The sequence below is a fragment of the Ranitomeya imitator genome, chromosome 1 (assembly GCF_032444005.1).
Source record: "Ranitomeya imitator isolate aRanImi1 chromosome 1, aRanImi1.pri, whole genome shotgun sequence".
Classification (NCBI taxonomy): domain Eukaryota; kingdom Metazoa; phylum Chordata; class Amphibia; order Anura; family Dendrobatidae; genus Ranitomeya; species Ranitomeya imitator.
Genome location: NC_091282.1, coordinates 633,357,431 through 633,373,852, shown reverse-complemented (window position 1 = coordinate 633,373,852; position 16,422 = coordinate 633,357,431).

Sequence of the window (16,422 nt, the reverse complement as noted above, 5' to 3'; positions counted from 1 at the left end):
GTGATGATAATGTGTGCAAAAAACTGTAAAGCGCTGCGGAATATGTTAGCGCTATATAAAAATAAAGATTATTATATAAAAAAAAATAAAGATTATTTAGTCACATGCTGTCTGAGAACCAGTCATAGCTTCTTTCCTCCTTTATTTGCTGGCTTGACTACTCAGAAGACACAAAAGAGAATAGTAAAACCAAAAACACTCAGTTTGAAAAAATGTTGCAGTAATCCGCAAGTGCTAGTAAAAGATGTAAAAAACAGGGTATTTGGTTGATACGTTTTTTGCAAAAAATGTATACTAAGCTGCTCTACCAATCTTCACGGTATACCCTTATCAGAGCAGTCCTAACTAATGTATGCAATCCCTATCTGATGTATTTAAAAACCTGATCATCTGTATATAACCTGTGTGAACAGGGTTCAGAGAGGAAAAATCCATGTGTGCATACAGGGTAGAACAGCTTTTGTGCAGATAGCCCAAGAGGAGTGGTGGAACTCCCCAGTCTTGTAGACACAAGAGAACAATTATGGAAACAGGAACACATGGGCTACTTGCACAGTGAACAAGTCTGTATGATCATGTTCACACACCACCAAGAAACCTGAAGACACAAAAGAGAATAGTAAAACCAAAAACACTCAGTTTGAAAAAATGTTGCAGTAATCCGCAAGTGCTAGTAAAAGATGTAAAAAACAGGGTATTTGGTTGATACGTTTTTTGCAAAAAATGTATACTAAGCTGCTCTACCAATCTTCACGGTATACCCTTATCAGGTAATGCCAGCTATAGTTTGTCTGTTCTGGTCTAGAGAGGTGGAATTATCCAGGCTTACTGGTTGTTTTTTCTAAGTTTGTTGGGAGAGTTTTAGTTGTAGGCTTTTCCTATCCCTTTGGTGCCTTTGTGTTGCTTCTTTGCATCACTGGCTTTACACCTTTTGTTCTTTGGTGTTGTTTATTCATGTGAGAGTGCTGTGTGACTGTGCTTCTGCTTCTACCTGTCCATCTTGCTTGTGTTTTCCCATACACTTCTGCCCTATATTCCTGGGAAGGGGATGGGGATAGAAACAGATTAGCGTTATTAAGCAGCATAGCGAGGAACAAGTTTCAGCCATCCCACACCATCAGGGGTAATCATGGAGACATGGATATCTTAGGGTTCCCTAGCTTGAATGCAGAATAGGAGCCCACAGTCCCTTGCTATCCGACAGTCACAACGTGACATGCAGTTTCCCGTGGCAGGGATTACGGCACATTCCTCAGTGCCTAGTTCAGGTCGCAGGACCCGAACATTACAGTAAGGTCCACAGGAAATTTGTTACAACCTCATGCTGCCACAATGATATGTGCTGCATGGGCCGCCAGCCCATTGCACCTTGAACTTGATCTTGACATAGACCTCACATTTACTCTAACTAACCACTAGGAAGTAGTTCCCCTTGTTACTTGACCTTTTAACTTCCCATCCTGGGCTGGTCCCAAAAAATATCATACACTGGACTTATCACTTATACACTAATAAAACCCATCACTACCTATCCGTCACTGCTCTAGGCCCTAAACCCTAATCTATATCTAAAGTCACTACATTATGCTATTCCTATGATCTCCAATCCTCTGAGCTAAGTGTCCCAGAGTTACCTTAGATGTTACATCCCAGTACCTACACATCAGTATCTGTACTTATAACACTTTACATTAGTTACAACAAACTCTATGTATCTTACATATCATCATAAAACTGCATGTCAATAGTCACACTACACAATTTGTTGTCTTCAGGGGCAGGTACATGGCAATCTCTGTCACACCTTTACATAGGGTGTCTTTGCCTTCAAGATAACATGCATATACGGTAGTTATCAGATGCAGAGCAGGTCCAGGGGTGGAGGGACACATCTGCATCTATTAACTTTATGCACTTTGAAGGTAATGACACCCTTTTAAAAGTTGTTTTTATTGCTTAGCAGTATTGCAGAAAGCTGAGGAGTGAGGGAGATGGCGTCATTTGCCTATAAGAAGATGTCTGCATTACCCTGGTGCCTGAAAGAGATTCGGGTGTGTGCGCCATGATAGTTGACGATGACGGCAACTCCAGAGAGAGAGTGTTGGAGACAGTACACTGATGCAGCTGAAGGAGGTACCATGTACGCAGGCACACCCTATCTCCTGGACTACTGTAGCACTGTGAAGACCCGAAGCCTGCAGCCTGATGGTGAAGTGTGGTGAGGTGGCCTGGTGGAGAGGGTCATGGGATCCCATGAAGGAGAGCCAGATGGTGAACTTTAGCATGAGGTACCTGAAATACTAAGTACTCCTAACAAAAAAACTAAAAAGTGGCCTTCAAGGACTGAGCATGCCAATGTTGGCATCCTGCCCACAAGATATGCACAGGATGATTTCCTTTGACAATGCAAAGTGCAAGAGACACAGGAATGTTTGCGAATACTCATCAGGCCCACCTCCAAAGAACATTAAGGCACACAAAGACTCTTCTCACCACATGACTGGTGAGTTAAAAGAAAGGAGGAATGTAGGGGGTTGGTGAACAGAAAACACACTCAGTTAGTTAGTGTCTCACAGTGTCTGCAAGTAAACATCGCTATCTATTGGTCAAAGGTGAAAGAGAAAGTGAAGGTAAAAATGAGTAAAATTGAGGCACATGTTCCCACAGGTAGGAAATTGAAGACTCCGCTGGGTCAGGGTGACAGTTATGTTGCAGTTGCTAAATATAAAAAGCTGGACTGAAAAGGGGCAGTTGGCGCCAGTGCCTGTACCAGGCAGGTCATATGGCCGCTAAGTGGGCTTACAGCCATCATCAACACAGAAGGGTCTGAGAGCGGTCAGATTCTGTAGACGGCCTGACTCAAGATGAAGATCTGTGACCTGAGCTGAGTAGAAGATTTGTGACCTGAGCTTAGGGAAAGACCATGACCTGCGCTAGTAGAAGACCATGGCCAGAGTCGAACTACGCTTGAGAGACAATCTGGCTGTAGAGGAGGACCATTCCTGTGGGCCGTTACTTCAACATAGATGTAAGGTATAGGGCAGGGGTGTCAAACTGCATTCCTCGAGGGCCTCAGACCATGCGTGTTTTCAAGATTTCCTTTGCATTACACAAGGTGCTGGAATCATTCTGTGCAGGTGATTAAATTATCACCTGTGCAATACAAGGAAATCCTGAAAACATGACCTGTTTGCGGCCCTTGAGGAATGCAGTTTGACACCCCTGGTATAGGGTGTGGGCTGGGGTTGTGCTTCAGGGAAAAAAGGCTGTCAGTGTGATGAGCACACTGTGTACTAAATGACTCACATACCTAGGACTTGCGGCCAAGCAGAAAATACAGATACCTCACGTTAGGGCCAATGTAGCAATCAGAGTTGCTTAAACAAAATATGACAATGACAAGTAGTGAGAGTGATGACGTTAAGCTGAAACAGAAAGGCTAAGCATTACTCATCAACCGTTGTTTAACAGCTTGATAATAAGGACAGTTTACAGTATATAAATAGAACATTGAAAATATATCATATTTAGTCACATCGCTGTGTTCTGATAGTATCCTAATATACTGTATTGACTTTGTTACTGTTACCCACAATATAGTGCTTATCTGTATTCTGACATTCTGACAGAGTCACTGGCACAGTGTATGAAGGGACATAAGTGTCATTGCGTATACTACAGTCAGTGATGTAGAACCAGATTGTTTTAGCCTCCAGCACGCTAAGTGCTGAGAAGGTTAATTTTAAAGGTATCATGGGCTGGTTTTATGTGAGCATTCATAGAGTTGGAGGGAGGGTGCTCACCGTATCCCCTCTTGTAGAGCCGACATTGGCATGTGTACTGGCAGGACCTGGGGTGAAGTCACAATCATGTGATCATCACATGGTCCTGGTTAAATATCTGGACATGAGACAGTCTGGGTGGTGTGTTGGGAGAGGGAGCACTCCCACCAGGGCCGTATTTAGAGTTTCTGCTGCCCTAGGCACTTTTAGGCTAGGGTCACATTGCGTTAGTGCAATCCGTTTAGCGCTAGCGCTAGCGGATTGCGCTAACGCAATGTTTTCTATGGGGCTGCGGGCGGGGTCGCGGTAACGTCCCCGCTCTCGCAGATCCCCGATCTGCGAGAGCAGGGAACGGACCGCGGGCGCGCCTCGGACGCTGCTTGCAGCATCCGCGGCGCGCCAGGAAACACCGGCGCGTCGCTAGCGCGTGCCGAACATGGCACGCGCTAGTGAAGCGCGTTCCCATTGCCTTCAATGGGCGCGTTAACGGACGCGTTGCACGGCGTTAATTTCGCCGTGCAACGCTGTCCGTTAAACGCGGTCCCATAACGCAATGGGAACCCAGCCTTAGTGATGCCTCCCCCTTTGGTGAGTATGACACTATCAGCAATGACTTTGCCATAAATCGCTGATGTGAAAGTAGCCTTTTGCAGTAGATCCAGCAGTTTTTCCGCATCTGCCGTGTAACGGATCACTTATGGCAACACTGCGTTCAGCCTCATTCATTCCCTATGGGACTTGCGGACATGTGCGGCACTTGCGGTTTTGCCGTGACCCGGCAAATGTGGTACTTGCAGCAATGGAAAAAAAACACTGCTAGCAGTGTTTTTTGTATCGCCGCAAGTGCAAAACCACAAGTGCCACACATGTCCGCAAGTAGCCATCACTACCTGTCCCTGCACCTTGCTAGCTCATCCCTAACCATCCCTCTCTGACCTAAAACTACACTATAAAGCTTTATGAAAAGAATTTATTACCTGACATATTCCTATGATAATGAGGCTCCAGGCTACGGCGTAGACTGGGATGGGCAGTCTCCGGGTCTCCATTCTCTCTGTGCACACCCTCAGTCCCTGCCTCACTGCCTGTGCACAGACCTCCCTCCACCGGACCTGGTAATCACCGCTCGCAGTGGCATACCGGCAGAGGTGTATCTAGGGTTTCTGGCACCAGGGGCAAGAATTAATTTTGGTGCCCTCCCCCCCCCCCCCACAGGACATATGCGATTTGCACACTTTTCCATGTGGGCAAATTTCTGTGTGGGCAATTTTCCGTGTGGACAATTTTCCATGTGGGCAATTTTCCTGTGGGCATTTTTCCTGTGGGCAATTTTCCTGTGGGCATTTTTCCTGTGGGCATTTTTCTGGTCACCATAATTAATATATTGAGGCACAAAGGGGTTATTTATTAATTTATGTAGACACAGAGGGGTCATTATTAATACATGGGAGCTCATCGGGGTATTGTTATTATATGGAGATAAACTGAAATGTATGGATGTAAATATATATGGAAGCACAGAGGGGCATTATTAATAGCTGGAGGCACAGAAGGAGTATTATTAATATACAGAGGCAAAGAGGGGGCATTATTGATAGATGGAGACACAGAGGGGGCATTATTAATAGATGGAGGCGCAGAGGTGATATTATTAAGGGATGGACCCAGGGGGCATTAATAATAAATGGAGGTATACAGGGGACAATATTTATAGATGGAGGCACAGAGGGGATATTATTAAGGGATGGACAGAGGGGGCATTAATAATAAATGGAGGAATACAGAGGGGCAATATTAATATATGGAGGCACAGAAGGGGGCTGTCACGGAGATACCGCAACAGAGAGGGTACAGAAGATCTCAGCATTCTGGGTACCAGAACTCCTGCACTGGTTAGAACTGCTTCACCATCATACTAAGCAGTGCAGGTTTTCTTTGCTCTAATATTGCTAGGATTAATCAGTTCAATTGATCTCCTGGAGCTTTCCATCACTGATTGCCTCAGCTGTTCTCTGTTGGACACTCACCTCTGGTATATATGCTCGTCACTGGCATTTGGGAATTGCCACTGATACAGGTGCTTCTCACAAAATTAGAATATCATCAAAAAGCTAATTTATTTCAGGTCTTCAATACAAAACGTGAAACTCATATATTATATAGAGTCATTACAAACAGAGTGATTTATTTCAAATGTTTGTTTCTGTTAATGTTAATGATTAAAGCTAACAGGCAATGAAAACATATGAAAGCCCGCTTATAGATTGCTAAAAAATACATGAAGGACTCTCAGACTATGAGAAATAAGATTCTCTAGTCTGATGAGACGAAGATAGACCTTTTGGTGATAATTCTAAGCTGATCACCTGCCCAATATAATCCCAACTGTGAAACATGGTGGTGGCAGCATCATGCTATGGGCGTGTTTTTCAGCTGCAGGGACAGAACGACTGGTTGCCATTGAAGGAAACATGAATGCAGCCGAGTACATAGAGATATCCTGGATGAAAACCTCTTCCAGAGTGCTGTGGACCTCAGACTTGGCCGAAGGTTCACCTTACAACAAGACAATGACCCTAAGCACACAGCTAAAATAACAAAGGAGTGACTTCAGAATAACTCTGTAACCATTCTTGACTGGCCCAACCAGAGCCCTGACCCAAACCCAATTGAGCATCTCTTGAGAGACTTGAAAGTGGCTGTCCACCAACATTCATCATCCAACCTGACGGAACTGGAGAGGATCCGCAAGGAAGAATGGCAGAGGATCCCCAAATCCAGGTGTGAAAAACTTGTTGCATCATTCCAAATAAGTCTCATGGCTGTACTAGCTCAAAAGGTGCTTCTACTCAATACTGAGCAAAGGGTCTGAATACTTACGACCATGTGATATTTCTTTTTTTCTTTTTTAATAAATTTGCAAAAATTACTACATTTCTGTTTGTTTTTCAGTCAAGATGGGGGGCAGAGTGTAGATTAATGAGAAAAAATGAACTTTTTTGAATTTACCAAATGGCTGCAATGAAACAAAGAGTGAAAAATTTAAAGGGGTCTGAAAATTTTCCCGTACCCACTGTAATTGCTGGGGCCAAATTGCCTAAGAGGTGGTTATACAGTATTTTATTTCTGGTCCAGAGAGGCAGATTATGAAGGACTTTATCGCAGAAAGTTTGGCTAAGGATCATATCAGACCTTCCTCATTTTCCGTTGCAGCAGGTTTTTTCTTTGTTACAAAAATAGACAGAGGGTTACGCCCCTGCCTAGATTTTTGTTAACTAAATTGTATCACGGTACAGGATTCTTATGCTCTTTCTCACATTCTGAACATCTTTAACCATTTCTTCGGTGAAAAATGGCTTTCTAAACTGAACCCCAAGGGGGCATATATTCACATCCGTGCAAAAGAGAGGGATGAGTAGAAGAGAGCCTTTAATACAACTGAGGGACATAAAAACCTTGTTATGCCATTTGGGTTGACTAACGCTCCCAACATTTTTCAGCACTTTGTAAACAACCTTTTCCGTCATCTGGCAGGTAGCTTTGTACTAATTTATCTTGATGACATGCAAACTTCGAATCACATCAGGTACATGTCTTACAAATACTCAAGGACAATACATTTTATGTCAAACCAGAGAAATGTATGTTTTTGGTTCAGTAGATCCCTATTTCCGGTTATATTACTTATCATCCTCCTGTTTTCGCATGGATCCGGCGAAAGTCTGTATAGTAATGGATTGGGATTGTCCTGAAGATGTAAAAGTTTTACAAAAATGTTTAAGGTTTGCCAATTACTTTTGTAAGTTCATCAAGAACTTTTCCATAGTGGCCAAACCTCTGACAGATATGAGCTGGAAAGGAACAGACTTTACTAAATGGTCCAGACTGGGCAGTGAGGCTTTGGCTACTTTAAGGAAATGTTTTGCTCTGCGCCGATTCTTATACAGCCTGAGGTCACTCAGCCTTTCATTGTAGAGGTTGATGCGTCAGAAGTGGGGGTTGGGGCTCTATTGTCTCAGGGTCATCACCAAGTAAATGGCGTTCATGTGCATAGTTTCCAAAGAAACTGTCATCCACTGAGAAAAACTATGACATTGATAATAGGTAACTCTTGGCAATAAAGTGAGCCTTTGAGGAGTGTTGTTGCAACATTTTTTGCAGGGGACAGTTCATCCGGTCATAGTAATCACCGATCATAAATACCTTTTGTATTTGGAATCTGCAAAAACTGCAAGATGTCTGACACCTAAACAGGCAAGTTGGTCATTGTGCTTCACCTGATTCAACTTTTTGTGACTTATAAGCTAGGGGATAAGAACACTAAGGAGGATGCTTTATCTCGCTGTTTCCTGGTGGAGGAGGTAATTGTGAACTGGTTCCTATATTACAGAAAGGGGTTGTTTTTGCAACTATATGTTCTGATCTGGAGAGGGAGTTAGAGGTTCAAGGAAAGCCCCCGCTGCCTTTCCTTTTGGTGAACTATTTGTTTCTGTGAACCTCTGTCTTAAAATTTAAGTGATTATCATGATACGGTCTTGGCTAGACATCCCGGTAGTAAAGATTATACATCGTTTTTGGGGTGCACCACGATGTTCGAGAGTATGTAGCTGCCTGCAGTACTTGTGCGCATTACTAAGACCCCACATATTCATCCGTCTAGCTCTCCTCGACCTTTGGCGATCCCCTGTAGACCTTGACCTCATTTGTCGGTAGATTTTCATTACTGATCTACCCGTATCTGCAGGTTAAACTGTAATATTGGTGTGGTAGATAAATTCAGCAAGATGACTCATGTCATTGCGCTACCTGTATTACCTAATACCAAGACTTTGGTTCAAATTTTTATTTAAAAAATCGTGAAATTACAAGGGATTACATATGATATTGTTTTTGACCAAGGGGTGCCAAATTTTGGAAAGCATTTTGTGCTCGCTTGGTGTTCATCTTTATTTTCATTTACCTTTCATCTGCAGTCTAATGGGTAAACTGAATGTGTGAATCAGAATCTTGAGACATATCTTAGGTGTTTTGTGTCCGAGAATCAGGAGGATTGGGATTCTTATTTACCTCAAGCTGAGTTCATTGTGAATAACCATTGTCATAAATCTTTGTCGAAGAAGAAAAATGTGGCACTCACCACATTGAAGCTGAATATTCACATTCCTTTATTTCACCTTTAGTGGTTTGGACATGAAAAGTGGACGTGCAGGTTAAGGAGGCATGCGGGGAGAGAAGAGATGGACTACGACCGTTTTGCGTGTAATCGCTTCAGCGATATTTATGCTGAGCACTGTAAACCAGTTTGCAAGTTCTGCTGTACCTCAGATAATTTAAGGGAACATACATCTACAATTGTGATATAGGATCTCCACTGGTGCAGTTCCATTTTTCTTTGTATTAAAGATGTCATGAATCTATTGTCAACTACCTGTTCTTTGGGCATATGGATTTCATTCTCAATTTTGCTCCTTCAATAGGAATCGTTCTTCAGGAGTACCTGAGGAGGGATAGTTTTCTTTGTCTACTACATCAGTGTGGCAAAGTGTTCTTGAGAATCTGAGGAAGACGGGGTCCAAATATAAGAGTATGGATGATGAGAGACGTTTAGTGGGTACAGACCTGTCTGTTGGTGATTTGGTGTGGTTGTCCTCAAAGAACATTAAGTTGAAGGTTCCTTTTTGGAAACTGGGACCCTAGTTCATCAGTCCCTATAGGATTGCTGTCGTCGTCAATCCAGTAGCGTTTAGCCTTGTTTTCCACCCACTTTTAACCCCTTTCTGACATTAGACGTACTACCCCGTCGAGGTGGGCCCCTATGACAACCGACGGGATAGTACGTCATATGCGATCGGCAGCGCTCATGGGGGGAGCGCCGCCGATCGCGGCCGGGTGTCAGCTGCCTATCGCAGCTGACATCCGGCACTATATGCCAGGAGCGGTCACGGACCGCCCCCGGCACATTAACCCCCGGCACACCGCGATCAAAGATGATCGCGATGTGCCGGCGGTACAGGGAAGCATCGCGCAGGGAGGGGGCTCCCTGAGGGCTTCCCTGAGCCCCCCGCAGCAACGCGATGTGATCGCGTTGCTGCGAGGGTCTCTTACCTCCCTCCCTGCCTGCTCCAGCCCCGGATCCAAGATGGCCGCGGATCCGGGTCCTGCAGGGAGGGAGGTGGCTTCACAGAGCCTGCTCAGAGCAGGAACTGTGAAGCCTGCACAGCTCTAAGTCAGATCGGTGATCTGACAGAGTGCTGTGCAAACTGTCAGATCATCGATCTGTGATGTCCCCCCCGGGACAAAATAAAAAAGTTTAAAAATTTTTTTCCAAATGTGTAAAAAAAAATAAAGAAAAATATTCCTAAATAATGAAAAAAATATATATATTATTCCCAAAAATACATTTCTTCATCTAAATAAATAAAAAAACAATAAAAGTACACATATTTAGTATCGCCGTGTCTGTAACGACCTGAACTATAAAACTGGCCCACTAGTTAACCCCTTCAGTAAACACCGTAAGAAAAAAAAAAAAAACGAGGCAAAAAAACAACGTTTTATTATCATACCGCCAAACAAAAAGTGGAATAACACGCGATCAAAAAGACAGACATAAATAACCATAGTACGGCTGAAAACGTCATCTTGTCCCGCAAAAAGCGAGCTGCAATACAGCATTATTAGCAAAAAAATAAAAAAGTTATAGTCCTGAGAATAAAACGATGCAAAAATAATAATTTTTTCTGTAAACTAGTTTTTATCGTATAAAAGCGCCAAAACATAAAAAAATTATATAAATGAGATGTCGCTGTAATCATACTGACCCGAAGAATAAAACTGCTTTATCAATTTTACCAAACGCGGAACGGTATAAACGCCTCCCCCAAAAGAAATTCATGAATAGCTTGTTTTTCGTCATTCTTCCTCACAAAAATCGGAATAAAAAGCGATGAAAAAATGTCACGTGCCCGAAAATGTTACCAGTAAAAACATCAACTCGTCCCGCAAAAAACAAGACCTCACATGACTCTGTGGACCAAAATATGGAAAAATTATAGCTCTCAAAATGTGGTAACGCAAAAAATATTTTTTGCAATAAAAAGCGTCTTTCAGTGTGTGACGGCTGCCAATCATAAAAATCCGCTAAAAAACTTGCTATAAAAGTAAATCAAACCCCCCCTCATCACCCCCTTAGTTAGGGAAAAATTTAAAAAATTTATTTATTTACATTTTCCCATTAGGGCTAGGGTTAGGGCTAGGGTTAGGGCTAGGGTTAGGGCTAGGGTTAGGGCTAGGGCTAGGGTTAGGGCTAGGGCTAGGGTTAGGGCTAGGGTTAGGGTTAGGGCTAGGGTTAGGGCTAGGGTTAGGGCTAGGGTTAGGGCTAGGGTTAGGGCTAGGGTTAGGGTTGGGACTACAGTTAGGGTTGGAGCTAAAGTTAGGGTTAGGGTTTAGATTACATTTACAGTTGGAAATAGGGTTGGGATTAGGGTTAGGGGTGTGTCAGGGTTAGAGGTGTGGTTAGGGTTACCGTTGGAATTAGGGTTAGGGGTGTGTTTGGATTAGGGTTTCAGTTATAATTGGGGGTTTCCACTGTTTAGGCACATCAGGGGCTCTCCAAACACGACATGCCATCCGATCTCAATTCCAGCCAATTCTGCGTTGAAAAAGTAAAACAGTGCTCCTTCCCTTCCGAGCTCTCCCGTGTGCCCAAACAGGGGTTTACCCCAACATATGGGGTATCAGCGTACTCAGAAGAAATAGGACAACAACTATTGGGGTCCAATTTCTCCTGTTAACCTTGGGAAAATACAAAACTGGGGGCTAAAAAATAATTTTTGTGGGAAAAAAAAAGATTTTTTATTTTCCCGGCTCTGCGTTATAAACTGTAGTGAAACACTTGGGGGTTCAAAGTTCTCACAACACATCTAGATGAGTTCCCTGGGGGGTCTAGTTTTCAATATGGGGTCACTTGTGGGGGGTTTCTACTGTTTAGGTACATTAGGGGCTCTGCAAACGCAATGTGACGCCTGCAGACTATTCCATCTAAGTCTGCATTCCAAATGGCACTCCTTCCCTTCCGAGCCCTCCCATGCGCCCAAACGGTGGTTCCCCCCACATATGGGGTATCAGCGTACTAACGACAAATTGGACAACAACTTTTGGGGTCGAATTTCTCCTCTTACCCTCGGGAAAATACAAAACTGGGGGCTAAAAAATAATTTTTGGGGGATAGGTTTTTTTTTTTTTTTTCACGGCTCTGCATTATAAACTTCTGTGAAGCCCTTGGTGGGTCAAAGCGCTCACCACACATCTAGATAAGTTCCTTAGGGGGTCTACTTTCCAAAATGGTGTCACTTGTGGGGGGTTTCTACTGTTTAGGTACATTAGGGACTCTGCAAACGCAATGTGACACCTGCAGACCATTCCATCTAAGTCTGCATTCCAAATGGAGCTCCTTCCCTTCCGAGCCCTCCCATGCGCCCAAACAGTGGTTCCCCCCCACTTATGGGGTATCAGTGCACTCAGGACAAATTGCACAACAAATTTTGGGGTCCAATTTCTCCTGTTATCCTCGGGAAAATACAAAACTGGGGGCTAAAAAATAATTTTTGTGGGAAAAAAATTTTGTTTTATTTTTACGGCTCTGCATTATAAACTTCTGTGAAGCCCTTGGTGGGTCAAAGCGCTCACCACACATCTAGATAAGTTCCTTAGGGGGTCTACTTTCCAAAATGGTGTCACTTGTGGGGGGTTTCTACTGTTTAGGTACATTAGGGGCTCTGCAAATGCAATGTGACACCTGCAGACCATTCCATCTAAGTCTGCATTCCAAATGGAGCTCCTTCCCTTCCGAGCCCTCCCATGCGCCCAAACAGTGGTTCCCCCACATATTGTGTATAATCGCACTCAGGACAAATTGGGCAACAAATTTTGGGGTCCAATTTCTCCTGTTACCCTCGGGAAAATACAAAACTGGGAGCTAAAAAAATAATTTTTATGGGAAAAAAATGTTGTTTTATTTTTACGGCTCTGCATTATAAACTTCTGTGAAGCCCTTGGTGGGTCAAAGCGCTCAAAACACATCTAGATAAGTTCCTTAGGGGGTCTACTTTCCAAAACGGTTTCACTTGTGGGGGGTTTCAATGTTTAGGCACATCAGTGGCTCTCTAAACGCAACATGGCGTCCCATCTCAATTCCTGTCAATTTTGCATTGAAAAGTCAAACGGCGCTCCTTCCCTTCCGAGCTCTCCCATGTGCCCAAACAGTGGTTTACCCCCAGATATGGGATATCAGCGTACTCAGGACAAATTGTACAACAACATTTGAGGTCCAATTTCTTCTCTTACCCATGGGAAAATAAAACATTGGGGGCGAAAAGATAATTTTTGTGAAAAAATATGATTTTTTATTTTTACGGTTCTGCATTATAAACTTCTGTGAAGCACTTGGTGGGTCAAAGTGCTCACCACACATCTAGATAAGTTCCTTAGGGGGACTACTTTCCAAAATGGTGTCACTTGTGGGGGGTTTCAAGGTTTAGGCACATCAGTGGCTCTCCAAACGCAACATGGCGTCCCATCTCAATTCCTGTCAATTTTGCATTGAAAAGTCAAACTGCGCTCCTTCCCTTCCAAGCTCTCCCATGCGCCCAAACAGTGGTTTACCCCCACATATGGGGTATCAGCGTACTCCGGACAAATTGTACAACAACTTTTGGGGTCCATTTTCTCCTGTTACCCTTGGTAAAATAAAACAAATTGGAGCTGAAGTAATTTTTTTGTGAAAAAAAGTTAAATGTACATTTTTATTTAAACATTCCAAAAATTCCTGTGAAGCACCAGAAGGGTTAATAAACTTCTTAAATATGGTTTTGAGCACCAAGAAGGGTGCAGTTTTTAGAATGATGTCACACTTGGGTATTTTCTATCATATAGACCCCTCAAAATGACTTCAAATGAGATGTGGTCCCTAAAAAAAATGGTGTTGTAAAAATGAGAAATTGCTGGTCAACTTTTAACCCTTATAACTCCCTAATAGTGTTGAGCATTCCGATACCGCAAGTATCGGGTATCGGCCGATATTTGCGGTATCGGAATTCCGATACCGAATTCCGATACTTCCCGCGTATCGGATACCGGAATCGGAAGTTCCCAGAATTCAAACTGAACGCAGCAGCCAATGAGGAATGATTGGAAGTGTGGGCACATCCTGTTTAGCATGGTGGGCATGTAAGTACTGGCAAGGCTGTGATTGGCTGCTGAAATGATGTCACTCTGCACTATAAAAAACGCTGCCGCCATTTTGCGCTCCCTCTGCTGTGATTTCAGTTAGGGACAGGACGCTGTGTTCTAACTGAGGGCCAGTTCAGATAGCTAATTGCTTTATTTTCCTTTCCAAAGGCTAATTTAGCAAAACGCTGTGTGTTCTTCACTGTTCACCTTGCTCTTGCCTTGCAGCGCTGTTTTAACAGCGTTCTGCAAGGTCTCTGTGTGTGTGTGTGTGTGTGTGTGCAGCTCACTCTGTAGTCTGTGTGCAGCCATATACCCGGTTGTATTCAGCTCAGGGGGGGTTCACACTGCCTCACACAGTTGTCCTTTTTTGCTCATAGTGCAGCCTGCTGCACATTTTTTCTCAAATTTCCTATTAGTGTTTTTCCACCCGTCTCCAGCTAAATTGTGGAAAAACACTACATAGGATAACCTAGAGGGGGGTTTTTGGGCCTTGCAGCGCCGTTTACGGCTGTCTGCACGGTCTCCGTGTGAGCCCAGCTCGCCCTGTAGTCTGTGTGCAGCCATAGCCGGTTGGATTCAGCTCAGGGTTCGTTACTGCCTCATACCTTGAGAAAAATTTTCCTTTTTTTCAAATAGTGCAGCCTGTTTAAAATTTAAAAAAAAAAATTCCTATTAGTGTTTTTCCACCCGTCTCCAGCTAAATTGTGGAAAAACACTACATAGGCTAACCTAGAGGGTTTTTTTTGGGCCTTGCAGCGCCGTTTACGGCTGTCTGCACGGTCTCTGTGTGAGCGCAGCTCGCCCTGTAGTCTGTGTGCAGCCATAGCCGGTTGGATTCAGCTCAGGGTGCGTTACTGCCTCATACCTTGAAAAAAAAATTCATTTTTTTCAAATAATTAGACAGAAGCACAACGAAGTACAGCATAATCAAGATTCTCTATTGCTGACCAAAAAGAAAGGACTAGATAAACGGACTAATCGCTAACGAAATATACCTAGACGTGGGTCACAAGGGCCCGAAAAAACGATCTTACAGTCCATGTGATACAAAATATGGAAAAATCTTTATTAATAATAAAACATCATAATGGGACAATTATGGAACGGGTAAGGCTAAGGTGCAACCCGGATAACGGGGACGCTGCACCGACCAAGATGTTACACAGGCGTATGAAACCGGGACGGGGTCATAAAAATATATCCAAACAACTGGCAATATTCTAAGTCAGAGTCTAATGTCATATAGCAATAAATACAGGCGCCATCTATACACAGGGACACAAAACCAAAGTATAAATAAAGTATCACTATCAGAGCCCTGTGTAAAATGCACAAGTGGCACTAAGACATAGAAAAAGACATAGGCACCAGATAATATGTTACCTCTAAATAGAGCACAGTATACAGACACCTCCCGGGGCCAAACGCCTGCCCCAACGCGCGTTTCGGCCAAACTCCTTCTTCAGAAGAAGGAGTTTGGCCGAAACGCGCGTTGGGGCAGGCGTTTGGCCCCGGGAGGTGTCTGTATACTGTGCTCTATTTAGAGGTAACATATTATCTGGTGCCTATGTCTTTTTCTATGTCTTAGTGCCACTTGTGCATTTTACACAGGGCTCTGATAGTGATACTTTATTTATACTTTGGTTTTGTGTCCCTGTGTATAGATGGCGCCTGTATTTATTGCTATATGACATTAGACTCTGACTTAGAATATTGCCAGTTGTTTGGATATATTTTTATGACCCCGTCCCGGTTTCATACGCCTGTGTAACATCTTGGTCGGTGCAGCGTCCCCGTTATCCGGGTTGCACCTTAGCCTTACCCGTTCCATAATTGTCCCATTATGATGTTTTATTATTAATAAAGATTTTTCCATATTTTGTATCACATGGACTGTAAGATCGTTTTTTCGGGCCCTTGTGACCCACGTCTAGGTATATTTTTTTCAAATAGTGCAGCCAGTTTAAAATTTTAAAAAAAAATTTCCTATTAGTGTTTTTCCACCCGTCTCCAGCTAAATAGTGGAAAAACACTACATAGGATAACCTAGAGGAGGTTTTTTGGGCCTTGCAGCGCCGTTTACGGCTGTCTGCACGGTCTCCGTGTGATTTAAACTAGCTCTGTAGCCCGATCTGCAAAAAAAAAAAAAGTAAAGTTCACCAAACACAACTTAACACTTGTGTAGGCCACATTTGAAAAATAATAAAGTTTAGTCCACACTTTACAACATTAGTGTTTCTTACACCTGTTAGGAGGAGCATTTCAGGAATAAGCACACTAAGGCCTTAGTACTTTTCTGCTTATCTTTATCTGTCAACCAAGATGAAGAGGGCAGCGAGTAAGGCACGTGGGCGTGGGCGCGGAGCAGGGAGAGGAGCAGGGAGAGGACGTGGTGATTCTGTGCCTGCTG